Consider the following 24,377-nt stretch of genomic DNA (forward strand, 5'->3'; position numbering starts at 1 on the left):
CACTCTTTTATATGTGTCTGTCTAGTTTTTCCAGCACCACTTATTGAAGAGATTATCTTTTCTCCATTGTATATTCTTGCCCCCTTTGTCATAGATTAATTAATCATCAGTACATGGGTTTATTTCTGGGCTTTCTTTCCTGTTCCATTGATTTATATATCTGTTTTTGTGCCAGTTCCACACTATTTTGATTACTGTGGCTTTGTGGTATAGTCTGAAGGCAGGGAGTATGATTCTTCCAGCTCTGTTCTTCTTTCTATAGACTGTTTTGACTATTTGGGGTCTTTTATGTTTCCATACAAAATTTAAAGTTATTATAGTCTTATGAAAAATTCCATTAGTTCTATTTTCTTGAATCTGCCACCTCTGTGTGACTCCTCATCCAAACGTATTCTACTTCTAACTCCAGCCCTCTTGTTGCACTAACCCTCTTTGATCATAGAAGTTCTCACTGATAATGGGACCTCATCCTTTTGGGAGTGAATATTTACTATTGATTTCTGACACCTGCCACTTTTGCAAATCCTATTCTCAGAAACACCTGCAGTACTGTTGTGGCTTTCTGAACTAAAGCCTATGACTTCAGATGCTCCAAACAGTTATCACCTGGGATACTTAAAGGAAGAGAATGAGGAGGAAAAAATCCATTAATAATAGAGTGTGTGTCATAAAGCACACACACTAAAATGTTTACTTCCTAAAAGTGAGGAATACTTCTTGAGTGCAAAAATTATATCATTTACCTGCTAATGAGGTTTCAGTAATAGGGCTATGCTAACAGAAGGTCCTTTTGGAAACTTTAGGTACATAAATGCAAAAAGGCAAGCCCTCATAAAGAATCATGAAGGCAACCTAGATTGGAGGAAGCCAGTTAATTTTGTGACTACAGAAAAGAGATACTGCTTTAGAAAAAAGTATCAAAATCACTTAGCCTAGATGGCTATCCTGGTCATTTCTCACCTACAGGAAATTCTTAAAAATGAATGATTTAGAAATCCCCATCTCAAGTAACAATGATCAATACAAAAGAAGAAAGGGCTTGGTGGGGTACTGATATGTAGATGCTATTAGAGAAAAAGGAAGGGAAATAAACCATAGTTTATTAACATATGAGGACTACTTTGATATGGAATAGTTGCAAACTGTGAACAAATATTTTATTTATTTATTTACTTGGATCTTGTTTGTTTATTCAGCAGCCACTCAATATGTTTTGACTGGGAGTTTAACCCATTTGCTGCTAAATCACTTCAGTCGTGTCTGACTCTGTGCAACCCCATAGATGGCAGTCCACCAGGCTCCCCCATCCCTGGGATTCTCCAGGCAAGAACACTGAGTGGGTTGCCATTTCCTTCTCCAATGCATGAAAGTGAAAAGTGAAAGTGAAGTCACTTAGTCGTGCCCGACCCTCAGTGACCTCATGGACCGCAGCCTTCCAGGCTCCTCCATCCATGGGATTTTCCAGGTAAGAGTACTGGAGTGGGGTGCCATTGCCTAATTAAATTACATGTAAATTACTGATGGGGAAGGGCTTTCTATTGCCATTATACATTGTTTTCTGTATGCCTTTAGTGACTTTCTTACTGCCTTTTATTGTGTTTTGTTTTTCTTTTTTTTAAATATAAATTTATTTTAATTGGAGGCTAATGACTTTACAATATTGTATGGGTTTTGCCATACACTGACATGAATACACCATGGGTGTACATGTGTTCCCCATCCTGAACCCCCCTCCCACCTCCCTCCCCATCCCATCTCTCTGGGTCATCCCAGTGCACCAGCCCCGAGCACCCTGTCTCATGCATTGAAGCGGGACTGGCAATTTGTTTCACATATGATAATATACATGTTTCAATGCCATTCTCCCAAGTCATCCCACCCTCACCCTCTCCCACAGAGTCCAAAAGACTGTTCTATACATCTGTGTCTCTTTTGCTGTCTCGCACACAGGGTTATCGTTACCATCTTTCTAAATTCCATATATATATGCATTAGTATACTGTATTGGTGTTTTTCTTTCTGGCTTACTTCACTCCGTATAATAGGCTCCAGTATCACCCACCTCATTAGAACTGGTTCAAATGTATTCTTTTTAATGGCTGAGTGATACTCCATTGTGTATGTGTACCACAGCTTGCTTATCCATTCATCTGCTGATGGACATCTAGGTTGCTATTATAAACAGTGCTGCGATGAAGACTGGGGTACAAGTATCTCTTTCAATTCTGGTTTCCTCTGTGTGTATGCCCAGCAGTGGGATTGCTGGGTCATTTGGCAGTTCTATTTCCAGTTTTTTAAGGAATCTCCACACTGTTCTCCATAGTGGCTGTACTAGTTTGCATTCCCATCAACAGTGTAAGAGGGTTCCCTTTTCTCCACACCCTCTCCAGCATTTATTGCTTGTAGACTTTTGGGTAGCAGCCATTCTGATTGGCATGAAATGGTACTTCATTGTGGTTTTGATTTGCATAATGAGTTATGAGATGTCAATGGATTTGGTGTGACTTTGGGCAACCTGTATATTGAAGCTCAGGGCTATGTTCCTATGTTGCTGGAGAATTTGAGTGGTATGTCTTGCCTGGAACTTGTTGGCCCTTGGGTGGTACTTGGTTTCAGTGTAGGTATGGAGGTGTTTGATGAGCTCCTATCAATTAGTGTTCCCTGGAGTCAGGAGTTCTGTGGTGTTCTCAGGATTTGGACTTAAGCCTCCTGCCTCTGGTTTTCAGTCTTATTCTTACAGTAGCCTCAAGACTTCTCCATCTATACAGCACCGTTGATAAAACATCTAGGTTAAAGATGAAAAGTTTCTCCACAGTGAGGGATACCCAGAGAGGTTCACAGAGTTACATGGAGAAGAGAAGAAGGAGGAGGGAGATAGAGGTGACCAGGAGGAGAAGAGGGGGAATCAAAAGAGGAGAGAGCAAGCTAGCCAGTAATCTCTTCCCTATGTGCTCTCCACAGTCTGGACCACTCAGAGAAGTTCATGGAGTTATACAGAGAAGAGGAGAGGGAGGAAGGAGACAGAGGTAGCCAGGAGGATAAAGGGGGAATCAAAAGGAGAGAGACAGATCTAGCCAGCAATCAGTTCCCTAAGTGTTCTCACAGTCCAGAACACACAAAGAGATTCACAGAGTTGGGTAGAGAAGAGAAGAGGGAGGGAGGAGATAGAGGCGACCTGGTGGAGGAAAAAAGAGAGTCCAAAGTGGGAGAGAGCAGTCAAGCTAGTAATCTCGCTCCCAAGTGAAAATGGGTACTGAAGATTGGGTTCTTAAAGGTACAGAATTGATAACAAATACCAAAAAGTAAAGATTAAAAATCTAGAGTAGAGGTTAGATTTTCAAAAATACAGTAGTAAAGAAAAAAAAAGTCACAAAAGTTATAAAATATATATATGAAGTTTGCTTTAAAAAATAGGGTCTTTATTTTTGCAAAGTAATAGTAGGTTATAAAAATGAAAATTAAAGGAGTAATAGAGGACTTAAAAATAAAAAAAAATTTTTAATTTAAAAAATGATAATAGTAAAAATATATCTAGGACTTTCTCTGGTGATGTTGTGGACAGTGTGGGGTCAGTTCATTTTCAGATAGTTCCTTGATCCAGCTTATACTTCTCAAGATCGATGCTATGCTATGCTAAGTCACTTCAGTCGTGTCCGACTCTGTGTGACCCCATAGACGGTAGCCTACCAGACTCCCCCGTCCCTGGGATTCTCCAGGCAAGAACACTGAAGTGGCTTGCCATTTCCTTCTCCAATGCATGAAAGTGAAAAGTGAAAGTGAAGTCGCTCAGTCGTGTTCAACTCTTAGCGACCCCATGGGCTGCAGCCTACCAGGCTCCTCCATCCATGGGATTTTCCAGACAAGAGTACTGGAGTGGGGTGCCATTGCCTTCTCCGCAAGATCTATAGGCCCCTTCCTATGTAGTTGGTGCTAACTACAGGGTTTTAATCTATTGCACCTGTCACTTCCAAGGCGGTTCCCTCTGTTTTAGCTTCTTCTGTTTGTTGGTCTCTTCGGTGTCTAATTTCCACCCTGACACAAGGGGGCGGTGGTGGACACTTTTTTAGGCTCATTTGTTCAGTCGTGCTGTGGAGAGGGAAGAACACTGCAAACAAGTAACACTGGCGTGTGCTAGCAGTGTCTCGGCCACACTGGGTTTGCCCCCATCACCGCGCGCGCGTGTGCTTTCCCTGTTTACACTGCTCAGGCTCTAGGTTGCTCTGCCGGGACTGTCTGAGGCCGGCCCTGGGTTGTATGCACTTCCCAGGTCCACGCCGCTCAGGTTCAGGTACTCAGGTACTCCACAAAGGCACAGACTCGGTTGGGCCTGCATTTTGTGCCCTTCCCAGGTCTGAGCAGCTCAGGTGACCAGGTGCTTGGCAAGCGCGGTCACTGTGACTTATCTCCCCCATCCCTGCGGATCGGTTCTGGGTGTACAACCCGTGCACCTTCTCAGCTGTGCTGTGTGTCTCTTCTGGGGACCTGATCTCTGGCTGCGACCCTCCTGGCGGATGTTGACTGTCCAGAATCCCAAGAAGTCTTGGTTAGCAATGAAGCCTGCTTGCAGTGTGGTAGTTGTTGCCTCTCTGGGGCCTCGATTGCCCCCTTCCAGCTCTGGCTGCCCTCGCCTGCCTGACTCCGGCAGGGGATGGGCCAGTCCACAGCCTGCTAGCTCTGCTCAGTCCTTTGTTCTGTGAGCGGGCCTGGCGATGTCTTAGGTTAGGTTAGCTATCCTGTTTTTGGCAGGATAGCTATCCCACAGTCTGGTTTGCTATCTCAAGTTAGTTCCCTCAGATTGCCCTGGGGGCATTCAGGCCTGATCCTTACCCTAAGCAATGCAGCCTGTCCCTCCCTGACCAGCCCCCGCTTGCTGGTGGCGGATGCGGGCATCTGTGCTGCTTCTTGGCTGGGAGTTACCATTGGGCACGTAATCTGTGGGTTTTAATTATTTATTTATTTTTCCTCCCAGTTCTGTTGCCCTCTGAGGTTCCAAGGCTCGCCACAGACTCGTCAGTGAGAGTGTTTCCTGGTGTTTGGAAACTTCTCTCTTTTTTAAAACTCCCTTCCCAGACAGATCTCCATCCCTACCTCTTTTGTCTCTTTTTTTGTCTTTTATATTTTTTCCTATCTCCTTTCGAAGACAATGGGCTGCTTTTCTGGGTGCCTGATGTCCTCACCAGCATTCAGAAGTGGTTTTGTGGAATTTACTCAGCATTTAGATGGTCTTTTGATGAATTTGTGGAGGAGAAAGTGGTCCTATTCTTCTGCCATCTTAGGACCACGCCCCAAACATTTTAATTTTAGCTATTCTAGTGGGTATACAGTGCATCCTATTGTAGTTTTCATTTGCGTTTCCCTGATGACTATGAAAAGCAAATGTTTAAAACTGTTACAAAATAATATTGGAGAGTAACTTAGCCTTCTGCCCTGGTTCTTTGAAGGAGCAGAACTGAGTCTGATTAAGAGGAATATTACAAATGCAGTCTGCTAGAATGGCAACATACAGACACTGAAGGCTCTCTAGGACCCTGCCTGTTAGCATTAGAGGTATGAATACTGGGTCACTGCATGGAGGTTTGCTGATGCCCACAGATACTATTATTACCAATATTGTTATGCCTATTTTTATTTTTTGTTTATTCATTTATTTTTGGCTGTGATGGGTCTTTGTTGCTGTGTGTGGGCCCTCTCTAGTTGTGGTGCACAGGCTTCTATTGCAGTGGCATCGCTTGTCATGGAGCTAGGGTTCTATGGCGTGCAGGCTTCAGCAGCAGCAGCAAGCGGGCTCAGTAGTTATGGCTCTCAGGCTCTAGAGCATGAGAACTCAGTATTTGTGGCACAGGGGCTTAGTTTCCCTGCGGTATGTGGGATCTTCCTGGAATTGGGGTTGAAACTGTGTCTCTTGCACTGACAGGCAGATTCTTAACCACTGGACCACCAGGGAAGTCCTGTTTTGTTTACTTGAATCCTGAAAGATGAAAGAGCAATTATGCCTGTGCAAATAATTTATCCATGCGTCTTTAATTCCTAGCAATGTGATGTTACCAGTAGAAAAAATTTTTTCTTCTTAAAAACACTGCAGAGAACTCTTCTTAAACATTAGAAAACAAAACTGCTAGATTTTGTATCTCTTCAGTCATAATAAATCAGCTCAATTAAACAAGTACCTGTAGAGTACCTTCTATTTATCATGGACTTTACTCAGATGCTAGGAATACAAAATTGAATGAGCTTTGCCATCAAGATGTGCACTATCTAGTAAAGGATGCATAGTTCTGTAAATAATTAGAATTCAGTGTGGTAAATGCACCAATAAAGGCCTATATGAGGCAGAGTAGAAAACAGAGAGTGACCATTTGTGTCAATGTAAGGGGAATACAGGGCTTCCCAGGTGGCTCAATGGTAAAGAATCTGCCTGCCAAGCAGGAGAATCAGGTTTGATCCCTGGATCAGGAAAATCCCCTGGAGAAGGAAATAGCAACCCACTCAGGTATTCGTGCTTAGGAAATCCCATGGACAGAGGCGACTGGCAGGCTATATATAGTTCATGAGGTCACAAGAGTTGGACATGACTTAGTGACTAAACAGCAGCAGCAACACCAAGGAGGATGAAGCCTAAAAAAAGCATCTGATGTGGACCTGGGTGGATGACTCAGAGTTCAGTGGGATGGGGAAGCAGAATAGAAACTTCAGGCTTAGCCAGTGGTATAAGTTCAGATCCTCAAGTGTTTTGCAGCATGTTAACATCCCTTAATTTTTTTCTTCAGAGGGTGGGAATGAAACAAGTAGTTTAGACTAAGTTTATGCCTTGATAAACTTGGTCAGTTTATGACTGATCAGTTTTGCAGTTTAGAACAATAACCATGGTAGCACAGTAGCTGATGGTGTGTTCTTTTTATTCTGACATCACTGTCTGTCTGTATTATGTGATAAAATAAATAACTATTTATGTTGGTGTTTTTGAGAACTGAGATTTTCTGTGTGAAATGAAAGTGTAGGATCAATGAGATTAAGTAAAAATCCTATAGATATTTAATTGTAAAGATCAGAATGAGCTCGTGATATAGTTATCTTTTAAGGAAAATTCTTAACTGTCCACTGAAAAGACTTAGAAACAAGTAGCAAGGGGCACCCCGACAACCTCATTTTGGTCTCTAAATACCTTTTGTCACTAAAAGGAACAAGGGCTCATTTGAGAAATGGCTGCTTGTAGTTCTGAGTCAGGAAATATATTAAATAATCCTGAAACATGTTATCATATAAGAAATCAAAGCTATCAAAAAGAAGTCAGAACAGAGCAAACTAGTGGTCACCAGTGAAGAGGGGCAATATAGACTAAGTGGGGGAGCAGGAGGTACAAAGTATCTAGTGTAAGATAGGCTACAAGGATGTGTTGTACAACACGGGGAATATAGCCAGTATTTGTAATAACTGTAAATGGAGTGTAATCTTTAAAAATTATATTTAAAAAATTTTAATTGTAAAACAAAGAAAGCAAACTTGAAGAGGCTTCCTTTGGGTAAGGTTAGCCACTTTGAGAAAAAATAACTGCAGTGGATTACATGCGTGCTAAGTCATTTCAGTTATGTCCAACTTTTTGCAACCCAACCCTATGGACTGTAGCCTGTCAGGCTCCTCTGTCCATGGGGATTCTCCAGGCGTACTGGAGTGGATTGCCATACCTTCCTCCAGGGGATCTTCTCAACCCAGAGATCAAACCCATGTGTCTTATATCTCCTATATGGCAGGCGGATTCTTTGCCACTAGCGCCACCTGGGAAGTAGTGGACTAAGACATACCAGATGCTTGAATTTATGAATAAAATATTAAATAATAATAAAGTATTAATAATTATTACTATTTAATAATTATAATAAATGATACTAAAAAATAGTCACCTTTGGAGGATAGTAGAGACCTAACTGAAAACTGTATATCGTCACCCCGCTTATTTAACTTCTATGCAGAGTACATCATGAGAAACACTGGGCTGGAGGAAGCACAAGCTAGAATCAAGATTGCCAGGAGAAATATCAATAACCTCAGATATGCAGATGACACCACCTTTCTGGCAGAAACTGAAGAAGAACTAAAGAGCCTCTTGATGAAAGTGAAAGAGGACAGTGAAAAAGTTGGCTTAAAGCTCAACATTCAGAAAACTAAGATCATGGCATCTGGTCCCATCACTTCATGGCAAATAGATGGGGAAACAGTGGAAACAATGGTTGACTTTATTTTTTGGGGCTCCAAAATCACTGCAGATGGTGATTGCAGCCATGAAATTAAAAGATGCTTACTCCTTGGAAGGAGTGTTATGACCAACCTAGACAGCATATTAAAAAGCAGAGACATTACTTTGTCAACAGAGGTCCGTCTAGTCACGGCTATGGTTTTTCCAGTGGTCATGTATGGATGTGAGTTGGACTATAAAGAAAGCTGAGTGCCAAAGAACTGATGCTTTTGAATCGTGGTGTTGGAGAAGACTCTTGAGAGTCCCTTGGACTGCAAGGAGATCCAACCAGTCCATCCTAAAGGAGATCAATCCTGGGTGATCACTGGAAGGACTGATGTTGAAGCTGAAACTCCAATACTCTGGCCACCTGATGTGAAGAGCTGTCTCATTTGACAAGACTCTGATGCTGGGAGGGATTGAGGGCAGGAGGAGAAGGGGACGACAGGGTGAGATGGCTGGATGGCATCACTGAGTCAATGGACATGAGTCTGGGTGAACTCTGGGAGTTGGTGATGGACAGGGAGGCCGTGTTGCGGTTCATGGGATCACAAAGAGTCAGACAAGACTGAGTGACTGAACTGAACTGAAAACTGGTAAAAGAAAGAATCAAAGATTTATTTTAACCTGTCTTTCCTACATGAACTAACTTAGAATAACCAAATTGTTATAAGGGAAAGTTTTTCATTCTAGAAAATAATACAGTGTGAAATTTACCCTTTTGCCAGTCTTTAAAAATAACTAGGCAATGATCATCAATGGCTATTAACAGAAGGAAAACCAATCAGGCATTTTGTGCACGCTAACAAAATCACAGACTACTACTTATGAAGTCATTTTGAAAAGAAAAGGTGAAACTACATCATATCAAGCCTCAAGGTTTCACTTGCCCCTTTAGGAAATATGGGAAAGAAGTGTCTAGTGAAGAACAACAGATATGCAATCAACAAAATCCATAATGTGAGAAACTATTGAACAAATGTCACAAGTTCTCCAACAAATTATATGGGGGAAAAAAGGAGAAAAGAGGCGTGTGGCCTTTGATCCTGATTAAATCAAATTTCTAAAACTTTAAAGAATTTTGTCTCATAAACTTTATGAGACAACCGGTAAAATGTGAACATTGATAATTTGATATTAAGGAACCATTATCAATTATTTTCAGTATGATCATTATATTATGGTTATGTATAAAATAAGAATCTTTACATTTACATTTTAGAAATATAAATTAAAATATTTATAAATGAAATGATGAAATTTTAAAGGGAGAAAGGAGAATGGGGTAAAGATGAAGCAAGATTGGTTATTGTTGAAACTGGGTAATGGGATACTTGGGGGTTTATTACACTATACTGTATACTTTTCAAAAATAACTTTTTAAAGTTGCTTTTGAAGGGCAATTTTATCTCTTTAATATCTGATTCAGAACAGGGGAAGGTCAATTCACCACAATCTCTAGGTGCTGATACTGGCACCCTGAATTTCTTGCCCAGGTGTCCATCTTTCCTTCACAGAGCTGTCTGTAATCATCTTTACATTAATGTTCACCTTGTTGTGCTTTACAGAGAGGTCTTTTAAATTTTTATTAATTTATTTATTTATAATTGTGCTGGGTCTTCGGTGCTGCGTGGCTTTCCCTAGTTGCCACGAATGCGGGCTTCTCTTCCTTGTGGTGCGGTAGCTTCTTTGTTGAGGAGACAGGCTCTAATGCTCAGGCTCAGTAGTTGTGGGGCACAAGCTTAGTTGCTCCCAGGCAAGTAGGCTCCTCCCTGGCCAGGGATGGAACCCATGTCCCTTGCACTGGCAGAGGGATTCCTAACTGCTAGACCATCAGGGAAGTCTCAAAGAGGTCAGAGTTTGGAGAACTAGTCATGTAGTCTTTTTCAAGTTGCTACAGTTATCACTGGGCCCAAGGATGTCTGGTTTCCTGTTTTCTTGAATAAAGCACAGTGCACATTGCCACCAGTAAATTACTGGACTATTCTAAGAGTGCTCTTTTCTGCCTAGTTTTTCTTTAGAACAGAAGGGTTTCCAAAAATGGCCTCCAAACCATTTTGTCCTTGATGTCCCTGACTTTCACACCAAATCAAAAGGGTCTCACTTAATATCTTCTCAGGTGGGCTCCTTGTGTGTAGTCCATGCACCTGCTATGATGATTGAGTTCTCACTAGCTTCATCTTATGCCTGCATATGAGTGCATTGCAGATTTTCCTGAGGAGTTAGAAGTAATAAGTGAAAATTACACAAAGCATAAAAAAGGCAACACGTAAATAGAATACTAGCTGTTTCACTGCCCCAAAGCCTCTCGGCCATCCTGCCATCTCTAGCCATCTTCTTTTCAGAATCAATCAGAATATTGTGGGTCCACACCTCTCTGTTCTAGGCTTTCTCCAACATCTCAGCATTTGGATCTCCATCATGGACCAGTGAAGAATCTAAAAATTATTCCTTCTTTAATATGAAAGCCCTAAACTCTTCTTTGTCTGAACTGACCCAGAGGGCCAAAATCTGCTCACGCATTTTACTGAACAAATGTGAAGCTGTCTCTCCAACAGGAATTCTGCTTTCCTCCAAGCTAACAAGCTCCAACTGGTGCTTACCTTCCAGGATAACAGGCTTTTACAATTAAGTTTTTCTCTTTTCCTTTCACAATATTTCTCCTTAAACTACAGTAGGCACTATGACTTTCCTTACACATTGAAAGAAAAAAAAAAAAAAAGATGATCAATTATGCACACAGAAAAAGAACATCTAGTTGGGAGCAAATATACCCACAATAAATATACCCAGAAACTATGTAGATTTTTACTCTTTACTTTGTGTTTTACGATGTGTATTATCTTAAAATATTGTCTGGAATGGGAAAAATGACCTTCCTGTACTGTGACTAAATTTTGCTTTTGTTTGTGGCAAGCTGACCCATTATGAAGCTGAAATTATAAACATACATGAAAAATCAGTTTAAATGTGCTACTTACTAATAAGCATAAAATGATGTAGAAGCATGACACATTTTAAAAACTACCTTCTGGAGTTGGGGTGATGACAGTAAAAGTCAGTATTTCCCGAGGGCATGTGATGTTATACTTCTAAATGCTTCACATTGGTGCACTTGATTACCTTAATCATCCTAAATGGTTCTTTAGAGTTAATGCAAGGAACACTCTTTGCAGGAAGTACTGATATTAGTTCCAACTATAGTGAGGAAACTGAGAGGCTAAGAAATCAGCAAGTCAGTCTGGTGAGTTACTCTTAAGCCAGTGGTCATTGCCTGCTCAGTTACGTCCAACTCTGTGACCCTTTGGACTGCAGCTCACCAAGCTCTTCTCTCCATGGATTTTTCAGGCAAGAATGCTGGAGTGGGTTGCCATTTTCCTCCTCTAGAAGATCTTCCTGACACCGAGATTGAACCCAAGTCTCCTGTGTTTTCTGCATTACAGGCAGATTCTTCACCCGTTGAACCATCAGGGAAGCCTTGCTCCATGGTAGTGACTGTTATGAGGATCCTAAGTGATCTGAATTAGAAACAAAGGCAGGTAATCTCTTGGTTCCTTGTTCTCTAGAGCTATATCATGTTTTGTCCTGTCTCTATATGTGCACCTGCATCTTTCTTTTCCTTTTTCCAGTTTCTCTATGTTGTTAGCTCATAGTCAGCTGAGTCCTCTCAACTTGGTATGTCCTTCATTTAAGCAACCAGCAAAAACTGACCACTAGCTTTGAATTTCAATTCCAAAGTACTGTGAGAAAGACTTCAATTAGCCTTAGGAGTCAGGGTTCCCTTGTCCCTGGGGACAAAGGCAGTGGCTATAGGAGTAAAACAAGGTCATATACTATACACCAGTATATGACAAGGTCATATACTGGTGTAATGTGTTCACTGAATTGGTATCTTTTGCATGTACAAGTCTATTTGGATTAAAGTCACAAGAATGTTTTTAGACAGACACACTCTTTCAGCCCGTTCCAGAGCAATGATTGTTTGTATTCTTCCATGGCCTGACAAATAGAGAATCTGTATAGACGTACAGCAGAAATCTGGGTTAGCTCTCTGGAGCCACCACAACAAACTAGGTGGCTTATAAGAAATTCATTTTCCCACAGTCCTGTAGGCCCAGGTCAAAAATCAAGGTGTTAGCATGGTTGGTTCCTCCTTGAGACTCTAAGGGAGAAAATGTTTCATGCCTCTCTCCTAACTTCTGGTGGTTGCTGGCAACTCCTGGCATTCCTTGGCTTGTGGAAGCATCACTGCAACCTCTCTCTTCACATTGCCTTCTCCCTGCATTTCCCCTCTCCTGTCTCCTATAAGGACTTTGCATTGGATTTAGGGCTCACCCTAACTCAGCATGATTTCATTTTGATCCTTATTCTAATTATATCTGAAAAAACTCTTATTGCAAATAAGATCACGTTTTGAGTTTCTGCATAGATATAAATTTAGGGGGCATCATCCAACCCACCAAAACATCTATAAAGCGTCTTTGCAACTGACACCATAACACCCCTACTTATTGCCTCTAAATTGATTTGTTCTACTTTTATCAAATACTTACTCTATGGCAGGTACTGTTCTCAGTATTTCACAGATAATAATTCATTTAATAGTTGTTATCAATTGGTGGGGGCTTCCCCAGTGGCTCAGTGGTAAAGAATCCACCTGCCAATGCAGGTAGACATAAGAGATGTGGGTTAGATCCCTGGATCAGGAAGATCCCCTGGAGGAGGGCATGGCAACCCACTCCAGTATTTTTGTCTGGAGAATCCCATGGACAGAGGAACCTGGTGGGCTACAGTCCACAGGGTTGCAGAGCCAGACATGACTGAACCAACTTAGCATGTACACACACACACACACACACACACACACATGAATTGGTGTTGTTTTTCTTCTGGGTTATTGCTCTCATGTATAAAAGACAGGCCACACTTTCCTTTGCAGCTGGCCCTGTGCTCTGTGCATGGGAATTTTGATAAAGACAGCTGAGACCCAGCTGCAGTGCCTGACTCTGACAGTTCATGTAGTCTCTCACTTAAGAGTACTGTGTCACCTCCTGGAGAGAGCTAAGTAAGACATTCAGGAAACTAATGCATAGGACTTAAGATCCTTTGTGTAAGTATCTCCCTGGAAAATGAGCAGCAGGAGAGCTCCATGAGGAAAGAAAGGGACAATAATGAAGATGCCACACAGCCACAGCAGGAAGCAGAACTGGCTGTGTCATTCCCCGCGGGGTTCAGGGATGTTCCCAGAGTTTCAGGGACAGGGAGGAGATGTCCAGGTCATGTGCCCCACCCACCAAGTTTTCTTAGATTGCTGCTTTTGTCTTCTTCTCCTCCACTTAGACCCAGAGGGACAACTCCTAAATAAGGTGCTAGGTTGAACTGAATATTTGGGTTTTGTTTTAAAATACTGTGAGGATCTATAATGTAGCAATCTGGGAGCCAAAATAAGAATCCAGCAAATGGGGACTTCCCTGGTGGTCCAGCGACTAGGACTGTGCCTCCAATGCAGGGGTCTTGGGTTCAATCCCTGGTTAGGGAAATAGATCCCACATGCCACAACTAAGAGTTCACACGCCACAACTAAGCTTCTTGCAGCCAAATAAATAAATAAAAGTAAATTTAAATATTAGAATCCAGCAAATGAATTTTATTTCCTTTTAGTGGAGTAATAAGTATTAAGAGTATATGTAACATTTGGAGCTATAGATTTACTTGGAATGTATATGTATCAGCCTGGGATTCAATGCTATTTATTCACTATACTTATGCCTTCACAAAGCATAGATGAGCTGAAGTTTTTATTCTGTAGGCACTCCATAAAATCTTATGATACTTGTGGTCAGCTGGAAGGATTAACTTCCACCAATGATAAAGGCAGATGTCACAGAACACTAAAAGAATAAAAATGATACATGTGATAGAATTTTTTTTTTTAAAGAATGAAATCTTACATTTGGGACAACATTCTAAGGGGTATTATGCTATGTGAAGTAAGTTACAGAAAGACAAATACTGCATGATTTTACTTATATGTGGGATCCAAAAAACAAAACAAATGAAAATGTACAGACATTAAAAAACCAGAAACAGTTACAGATACAGGGACCAAAAGGTGGTTGCCAGAGTAGAGGGAGGTAGGGGGAAGAAAGAAATAGATGAGAGAGATTATGAGGGACAGACTTCCAGTAAGTGTATAGTGTAGGGAAGATAGTCAATAATTATGTAATAGCTTTGTATGGTGATATATTATAAATAGACTTACCATGATGATCATTTTGAAATGTATGGGGAAAAAAATCACTATGTTTTGTAACAGGAATCAAGGTAGTGTAGGTAATTATACTTCAAAATTGAGTGCAATCACACTCAGAAAAAGAGATCAAATTTGTGGGTATCAGAGGTGGGGGGGCGGGGCATGCAGGGAGGAGGAATTGGGTGAAGGCAGTCAAAAGATACAAATTTCCAGTTACAAGATAAATAAATACTAGGGATATAGCATACAATATGGTAGCTATAATAAACATGGCTATATGGTGAGAGTAAATTCCAAAAGTTTTCATCACACAAATTATTTTTTACTATTTCTTCAATTTTGTGTCTGTGTGAAATGATGGATGGTCACTAAATTTTTGGATAATAATTTCATGATGTATTTTAAATCAAAACATTTTGCCCCAAACCCTAAAATTATATAGTTCTATTTTAATTATATTTCAATACAACTGGAAAAAAATATTGGCCACAATAAGAGGTATTGAAAATTGGAATAAATTATGATGTCTTCTATTCCAAAAACAAGGAAATGGACAACTACAACAACCCAGTCCAGGCAGGATTACTAAGAGCCTCTACCCTTCAGGAATGAAGATTTGGGTCACCCACCAAACAAGGAACTATGACTAACTATAACTAACTGAGGTGCTTGCTGAAGACAAAAAGAATACATCAGTTCAGTTCAGTCACTCAGTCGTGTCCGACTCTTTGCCACCCCATGAATCGCAGCACGCCAGGCCTCCCTGTCCATCACCAACTCCCGGAGTTCACTCAGACTCACGTCCATTGAGTCAGTGATGCCATCCAGCCATCTCATCCTCTGTCGTCCCCTTCTCCTCCTGCCCCCAATCCCTCCCAGCATCAGAGTCTTTTCCAATGAATACATAGTGGGTAGAAAATAAGGTAGTTATAAATACCAGCTACAATCACATGACCAGTCAGAAGTGAGGACTATACTGGCTATGAGCATTTACTCCTTATTATTAAGGAATATTAATAAGGAGCATTTCTTCCTATTTTATTATGAATAGATTTGAGTTTTTGAATGTTGAGTTTCAAGCTAACTTTTCTTTTATAGCTAATTCTTATTAAAATACAGAGAATAAAAGCAATAGCTAAATAACAAACACCGTTGGACATTTCTAAAAAAAGTTTTTTTGGCTGTACTGGGTCTACACTGCTTTGCACAGGCTTTCTTTAGTTGCAGCAAGCGGGGGCTAAACTTTGTTGCAGTGCGTGGGCTGCTCATTGCTGTGGCCTCTCCTGTTGTGGAACATAGGCTTTAGGCACACAGACTTGAGTAGCTCAGGCCCACAGGCTCAGTGAGAGTGAAAATCACTTAGTTGTAGTTGGGGTTACTCAGTTGTGTCTGACTCTTTGCAACCCCATGGACTATACAGTCCATGGAATTTTCCATGCCAGAACACTGGAGTGGGTAGCCTTTCCCTTCTCCAGGGGATTTTCCCAACCCAGAGATGGAACCCAGGTCTCCTGCATTGCAGACGGATTCTTTACCAGCTGAGCCACAAAGGAAGCCCACAGGCTCAGTAGTTCGGTTAATGGGCCCTAGGCCTTGGGCTCAGTGTTTTCAGTGCACAGGCTTAGTTTCTCTGCAGCATGTGGACTCTTTGGACCAGGGATCAAACCTGTGTCCCCTGCATTGGCAGGTAGATTCTTATCCACTGCACATTACTAGGGAAGTCCCACATTTGCACCAACATTCTACAAAATTTGTGACCTCATTTAGGAAATGGATGTGCATAATTTGAAAGTCTTCAATATTGTCACAATTGCTTGGAGAATCAACAAGTAGCTTTAAATAAGGGAAGAGAGAATTGTACTACACAAAGAGAAGAAAGGATGAAAGAAAAGCTAGGGAAGCAATTTATTATTTTTTCAATTTTAGGAAAAAATATTAAAAATATGTTTCATTTGGTTTAACTGACAGTTAGTATTGCTTCATCTTTAAAATATTTACTTGCAGGGAATTCACTTGCAGTCCAGTAGTTAGGACTCAGTACTTCCACTGCCCAGGGACTGGGTTTGATCCCTGGTCAGGGAACTAAAATCCTGGAAGCCATGCAGCACAACCATCCCCACCCTCCCAATTTTTTTTTTTTTTTTCTTACTTGCAGAATCCTCTTTGAATGCAGTTGAGAAAGAATACTATTTGAGTTTTTCCAAAATTATAGAATACATTATGATGTTAACTAATCAAATACTTAAATAAAGAAAGAGGCTAGAAAGAATAATAAGATGTGTGTGAAAACCAAGTTGTTACATAAAAGAGTCAGGGCTTTTGACCTGTAATCCCACTATTGGGAATATATATTAAAGAATAAAAGTTATGTGTACATACCTTTGTAAAACAGTATTTGCAAAAACAGAGTGCTAAAAACAATTTACTTGTGCAGCAGCTACACAATGGCTAATTGAACAATGAGGGAATCTGTGCAACCACTAACAATACAAATAGACAGCTGCAGAAACGTGAATGCAAAGCTTTTAAGTGCAAACAAAGTAACTATAATTAGGTGAAATTAAAGTATGCATACATGTAACAGAAGAAGTGGTGCAAAGACATAAATAGCTCTCCCGTATGAAAGCATACTTTTTTTTATATTAAAGGGTTTAGAGAGATACTGGGTTGGCCAAAAAGTGTATTCAGGGGTTTTTCCATAACGTCTTGTGGAAAAACTCGAACAAGCTGTTTGGCCAACCCAATATAGTAAATATACCATAAGAGTCATCTGTTTAAAGTTTACCATTCAAGGGTTTTAAATATATTTATAGAGTGCTTATTTTTTAGAATTATTAAACTTTTCCTTTCTTTTTTTTTTAAAGATGAGATCAGTAGATCTAATTGCCTGGGACAAAGAAAGAGGAGTCACATTTTAATTTAAGATCTATTTGTTTAAGATCTTTTGAAAACTTGTTGCTGCTATACCCAGGCAATGAATATAATTTCCACTTACTATCTAAATAGATGTCCAGGCAATCCAATAAGACTTTCTTAAAAATCCAAATATACTGCTGACAGTAAATTACCTCTTTATTTTTCAGCTTACATAAGGTTTGTGTAGTCTGGTCCTTGCAAGTTTAAATCTACCTCGTCTACTGTCAAATACAGGGACACCAGTCTCTAGTGCATTCTGCACTGATATGAGGCTTTATTCTCAGGAATAAATGTGGTAAACATGTTAGGCTTTGAATTTAGACTTTCTGTTTATAAACAGTCCTGCTGGTTATCATCTAATCTTGGCCTCACTTGCCCGGTTACTTCATCTGCAGAATGGGGATAATGGTATTTTCTTTCAGGGTGGTAAATGACATGATGGATACAAAACAACAGAGTAGCTGGAATGCTGGTGAGGTTCACTCACTGGTATAATTACTACCATTATTCCTCCTATTATGTTAGTATAGACCGAAATAACCACAAACAAGTCTTGTTTCTCAGATTGACCAACCATGAGTAAACCAATTAAGGACGTGAGTTGCTCCTAAGGAATTCTTCAGCACCTCTCCCATTTCCTGGGGTGCTCCTTTGCACCAACACTCAGGCTATGTGGGGGGAGACCAGCCACCCTGTTCTTCTGCATGTGTGTGCATGAATATCCACGGAACTGTTCGGTAGCTACAATACCTCCAGCACTAATCTTCCTCCTGCACTCATAACCTGCCCCCAAAGGGCCATCCACTCATTCAGATATGTGGCTCTGCTTTACTCCCAACTGTAGGTTTGGGGAAATTCCAAAGGATGGTCTTATCAGAGGAATAACCCAGTCATATTAGCCTTTGACTGTAAAATTAACTGAAAGTTCTGCTATGTTGGCAGCAGCCTCACAAACCTATTTGCAAGAATATTCTGTACCTATACAGATACAAACCTGCTTAAACTGTGATCCAAATATTTTTGAGATGTGCCCAAAGTGCTGCCCAAAATATTTTGGTTATAGATCCCTCGGGTTCTTTCAACAGCATTCTTGTAATTCTGTATATATGTGTGTGTTCTTACATATGGGCTCAGAAAGATTGCTTCCTAAAGAGGGTAAGAAGGTTTTGTATTATGAGAGCCTGAGCTTCACTTTTGCCAGGAAAGAAGTTTAAAAGGCTTTGTTTTCAAAAACCTGGAGCAGAGTTTCTGAGGTCAGTTGTCTGAAAAGATCAGGGTTCCAAGATGGAAATAGAGTGGAGAGGCCTAGACTTGAGGGACTGGGGTGGTGGGAAAGACTGACACGGGGCGGGGGGCTGCCCACTTCTCATACCTGCCTGACTGCATGACAGTGAGGTTCCTGGCAGTGTAGTTGGGGGTGGAATACACTATTTAACTTAAACAGTAAACAGTTTTGATGGTGACAATCAGAGTCAAAGTCAAGGTTCCATCTCAAATTTCCAATAAGCCCCAGAATTCCTTATAGAATTGTGAGATAGGAAAAGGGTTTCACCCATCCACTCCATGAATAAAATTAAGTTTTCTGCCAGATAAAAACTAGATTGTCTTCCAAGCTGGTTGGAAGTGTATGGGGAGACAGATTGATTTGATTTAGGGGAAAAAAGTTACATTTCTTTCATTTTGAATGAGTGGGATATATCGTGTTGGTTACTCTCCCACTTCGGCTGCATTTAACTGGAAGGGCTTTGGCAAGTATTCTTAGGCTTATTGTTGAGAAATTCTCTGTTACCTTGAGAAGTTGTATTCACAAGAGATTATCTGCAAAGCAAAAACAGATTTATATATTTATATGTGATAGATTATTATTCTTTGGAATTTAACTTACATGATTAGATTCAACCACCTAGATTATTTAAATGAGGTATTGTCGGACAAGGCAATTTGTGAATTTGGAAGGAAACTACAAGAGAAGATAAATACTGTGCAAAAACCAAAAGTTTTAGAGACAGAAAAACATGCTGTAAGAACTTGGGCAATTTGCCTACTTCCTCTTAGGCTTGGTATTTTCATCTGTAAGATAAAGATACAATAAGTATATTTTCCAACAAGTTATAGTGAGGAAGAAAATGAATACATATTCAACAGCACAAATCCTTCAATAAATGCTCATTTTATTTTCCATTATAACCACAGTTGACTTCTTTTGATCTCCTTTATTTTATTTTTTAAAAGATTTATCTATTTTTGGCTGTGCAGGGTCTTCCTTGCTGCTTTTGGGCTTTCTCTTGTTGGTGCACGGCCTTCTTATCGCAGTGGCTTCTCTCGTTGCAGAGCACAGGCTCTAGGTGCACGGGCTTCAGCAGCTGCAACTCACAGGCTCTAGAGCATGTTTCCCCTGCACTGGCAGGTAGATTCATAACCACTAGACCACCAGGAAACCCTGATCTCCTTTATTTTTAAATAAACTTTATTAGTATGTAACATACAGAACAGTACACCAAAAGCATAGAGTTTCATGAATTATCACAGCAAGAATACACCTTTATGGTTACCATGAGGTCAAGAAATAGAACATAACCAAGTCAAGGAAGCCCCTCCTTCTCTCCCATTTGTTACCCCCTTTATATCCCCCACTGATGTAACCACTATCCTGACTTCTAACACCATCATTTAGTTTGGGGAGTTGTATTTTTCTTTTAACATTTTTTTTTGTGATAAGGATACCACATGAGATATATTCTCTTAAACTTTAAGTGTACATTGTTGTTGATGACAGGTCCAATGTTGTACAGCAGATCTCTAGAGCTTTTTCATCTTATTTAACTGACGCTTTATGCCTGTTGATTAATATCATTATTAAGCTTGGATGATTTTTAAACTTAACACATATTGAATCATGCAGTACATATCAGTTGGTATCTGGCTTCTTTAACTTACCATATTGATGAAATTCATTCATACTTTGCATTAAACAGGAATTTATTCATGATCATTGCTGAAGAATTCTTCCATTGTTTGAATACACCACACTATGTATATCCATTCTTATGTGAGTGAGCATTTGTGTTGTTTCCAGATTAGGACTTTTATGAGTAGTGCTGTGACAATTTTCACTCGTGTGACAATTTTCACTCGTGTGTATGCATTTCTGTTAGGAATATGTATAAGGGCCAAATTGCTATGTCATATGGTATGTATACAAACAGCTTTCATGTATACTGCCAAACAATTTTCTCAAGTGGCTGTGCCAATTTTCTCTCTCACAAGGAGTATGAGAGTTCCTGTTTTTTAATCTCTGTACCTGGTACTGACAGTCTTTTCTTTTTTGATGTAGACTTTCTTCTCAGGATAGGTTATCTCACTGTGGTTTGATTTAGATGCCCCTGATAACTAATGAGGTTGAAAAGCTTTTTCATGAATTTGCTACTTACTTGGTTATCCTCTTTTGTGAAGGCCTTGTTTAAAAGTTTTATTGAGCATTTTTAAAATTGGGTTGTCTGTTTTACTGTTAATCTTCTTATTTTGTTTTAGTAATTCTACTGTATGGATACCACATCTTTAATCCATTCACCTGTTGCTGGCATTTGGATTTCCCAGGCTTGGGGCAATTTTGAGTAAAGTGTATACAAATATTTGTAAATACATATGCATATATGTCTTTCTATGCACATATGTTTCCATTCCTCTTGGTCAGAGTGAAATTGCTAAGTGAAATGGTATTTAATAAATAACTACCAAACTGTTTTCCAAATTGATTATACCATTTTATATTCCTTCTGTATGAGTTCTAGTTGCTTCATATGCTCACCAACCCTTCTCCCTACCTCCTTCTCTTTCTCTCTCCCTCTCTCCTAAATTGCTCCTAATCTACTCCTATTGCCTTTTAATTTTATTTTTTTCATTTCTATAATTTCCATTTGAAGAATTTTATACTTTTTAGTTTTATACTAAGCTTTTCCATTTTGTCATCATATTTCTGGAACATATTAATATGTTATCTTAAAGATCACATATAATAATTCCCATATTTGGATCTCCAATGAGTATATTTCTATAATCTCCTCTTGTTTTTCAGTCAGGTGCTCTCACCTCCTGGTATAACTGGTAGTTTCTGGCTGGCAGCTAGACAATATATATGATAACTGTTTATGTGCAATATATATGATAATTTTATATATGATAAATTGTAGAGATATTTTAAAATTCTAGGTAATACCTTACAGAGAGCATTCATTTTTTGCTTGGCAGTTTAGCAGTTAGCTAAAGGAAGATTACGTTTCGTTAAATCAAGGATTTAGTTGATTTACTGTCTAGCCCTTGTGGAGTTGTAAGTTAAAACTGGAGTGTTGGCCTGAGTCTCTCCTTGGTCAGCCTGAAGTCTTCATTTTTGACCACAAGCACTGTAAGAATGTTGGAAACTCTGCTCAGCTTCTCAGCCTCCTGGCTTCTACTCATAAACAAACAAATGGCTAAAGTGAGACATTAGGGTCAAACTGGGCTCACTTCTCTAAATTTTCATTCTATCTTAGCCTAAGTTCCTTAGAAAACAGATGCTGGGGTAAAGGTTAAGTGTTAATTTTTCACTAGGAAGTATACACAACACTACAACACAAGAGAAGGCTCTACACATGGACATCACCAGATGGTCAAAACCAGAATCAGATTGATTATATTCTTTGCAGCCAAAGATGGAGAAGGTCTGTACAATCAGCAAAAACAAGACTGGGAGCTGACTGTGGCTCGGGTCATGAACTCCTTATTGCCAAATTCAGATATAAATTGAAGAAGATGGGGAAAACCATTAGACCATTCAGGTATGACCTAAATCAAATCCCTTATGATTATACAGTAGAAGTGAGAAATAGATTCAAGGGATTAGATCTGATAATCAGAGTACCTGAAGAACTATGGATGGAGGTTCATGACATTGTACAGGAGGCAGTGATCAAGATCATCCCCAAGAAAAAGAAATGCAAAAAGGCAAAATGGTTGTCTGAGGAGGCCTTACAAATAGCTGTTGAAAAGAAGAGAAGTGAAAGGCAAAGGAAAAAAGGAAAGATATATCCAGTTGAATGCAGAGTTCCAGAGAGTAGCAAGGAAAGATAAGAAAGCCTTCCTCAGTGCTCAATGCAAAGAAATAGAGGACAACAGAATGGGGGAGACTAGAAATCTTTTCAAGAAAATTAGAGATACCAAGGGAACATTTCATGCAAAGATGGGCACAATAAAGGACAGAAATGGTATGGACCTAACAGAGCAAAAGATATTAAGAAGAGGTGGAAAGAATATGCAGAAGAAGTATACAAAAAAGATCTTCATGACCCAGATAATCACAATGGTGTGATCACTCACCTAGAGCCAAGCATCCTGAAACTCGAAGTCAAGTGGGCCTTAGGAAATAGCACTATGACCCAAGCTAGTGGAGGTGATGGAATTCCAGTTGAGCTATTTCCAATCCTGAAAGATGATGCTGTGAAAGTGCTACACTCAATATGCCAGAAAATTTGGAAAACTCAGCAGTGGCCACAGGACTGGAAAAGGTCAGTTTTTATTCCAATCACAAAGAAAGACAATGCCAAAGAATGCTCAAACTATAGCACAATTGCACTCATCTCACATGCTAGCAAAGTAATGTTCAAAATTCTCGAAGACAGTCTTCAACAATATATGAACCATGAACTTCCAGGTGTTCAAGCTGGACTTAGAAAAGGCAGAGGAACCAGAGATCAAATTGCCAACATCTGCTGGATCATCAAAAAAGCAAGAGAGTTCCAGAAAAACATCTATTTCTCCTTTATTGACTATGCCAAAGCCTTCAATTGTGTGGATCATAATAAACTGTGGAAAATACTTAAAGAGATGGGAATACCAGATCACTTAACCTGCCTCCTGAGAAATCTGTATGCAGGTCAGGAAGCAACAGTTAGAACTGGACATGGAACAACAGACTGGTTCCAAATAGGGAAAGGAGTACGTCAAGGCTGTATATTGTCACCCTGCTTATTTAACTTATATGCAGAGCACATCATGAGAAATGCCAGGCTGGATGAAGCACAAGCTGGAATCAAGATTGCCAGGAGAAATATCAATAACCTCAGAAATGCAGATAACACCACACTTACAGCAGAAAGCAAAGAAGAACTAAAGAGCCTCTTGATGAAAGTGAAAGAAGAGAGTGAAAAAGGCGGCTTAAAACTCAACATTCAGAAAACTAAGATCGTGGCATCTGGTCCCATCACTTCATGGCAAGTAGATGGGGAAACAATGGAAGCAGTGACAGACTTTATCTTTTTAGGCTCCCAAATCACTGCAGATGGTGATTGCAGCCATGAAATTAAAAGCTGCTTACTCCTTGGAAGAAAAGTTATGACCAACCTAGTCAGCATATTCAAAAGCAGAGACATTGCTTTACCAACAAAGATCCATCTAGTCAAGGCTATGGTTTATCCAGTAGTCATGTATGGATGTGAGAGTTGGACTATGAAGAAAGCTGAGTGCCAAAGAATTGATGCTTTTGAACTATAGTGTTGGAGAAGACTCTTGAGAGCCCTTTGGACTGCAAGAAGATCCAGCCTGTCCATCCTAAAGGAAATGAGTCCTGAATATTCACTGAAAGGACTGATGTTGAAGCTGAAACTCCAATACTTTGGCCACCTGATGTGAAGAACTGACTCATTTGAAAAGACCCTGATGCTGGGAAAGATTGAAGGCAGGAGGAGAAGGGGACGACAGAGAATGAGATGGTTGGATGGCCTCACTGACTCAATGGACATGAATTTGAGTAAGCTCTGGGAGCTGGTGATGGCCAGGAAAGCCTGGCGTGCTGCAGTCCATGGGGTCACAAAGAGTTGGACACAACTGAGCAACTAAACTGAATTGAACTAAATAACTCTGAGATAGTAAAAGGAAAAGGAAAATAAAGCTGGTAGAAGAGGAGGAAAAGGAGATACAGATTAGTCTGCAGATGACCACAGCTTC

The 24,377-nt window shown here is 40.0% G+C and overlaps 1 long non-coding RNA gene across 1 annotated transcript; it reads left to right on the forward strand.

Moving 5' to 3' along the window:
* The first annotated feature begins 1,208 nt into the window (after window positions 1-1,208).
* LOC129644805 (uncharacterized) lies at window positions 1,209-21,115 on the forward strand. The gene is made up of 3 exons (XR_008710989.1): window positions 1,209-1,465; window positions 11,674-11,769; window positions 20,931-21,115. It is a non-coding gene; the product is annotated as an uncharacterized LOC129644805 (long non-coding RNA).
* Window positions 21,116-24,377: the final 3,262 nt, after the last annotated feature.

The sequence above is a fragment of the Bubalus kerabau genome, chromosome 2, assembly GCF_029407905.1.
Source record: "Bubalus kerabau isolate K-KA32 ecotype Philippines breed swamp buffalo chromosome 2, PCC_UOA_SB_1v2, whole genome shotgun sequence".
In the NCBI taxonomy this organism is placed as follows: Eukaryota; Metazoa; Chordata; class Mammalia; order Artiodactyla; family Bovidae; genus Bubalus; species Bubalus kerabau.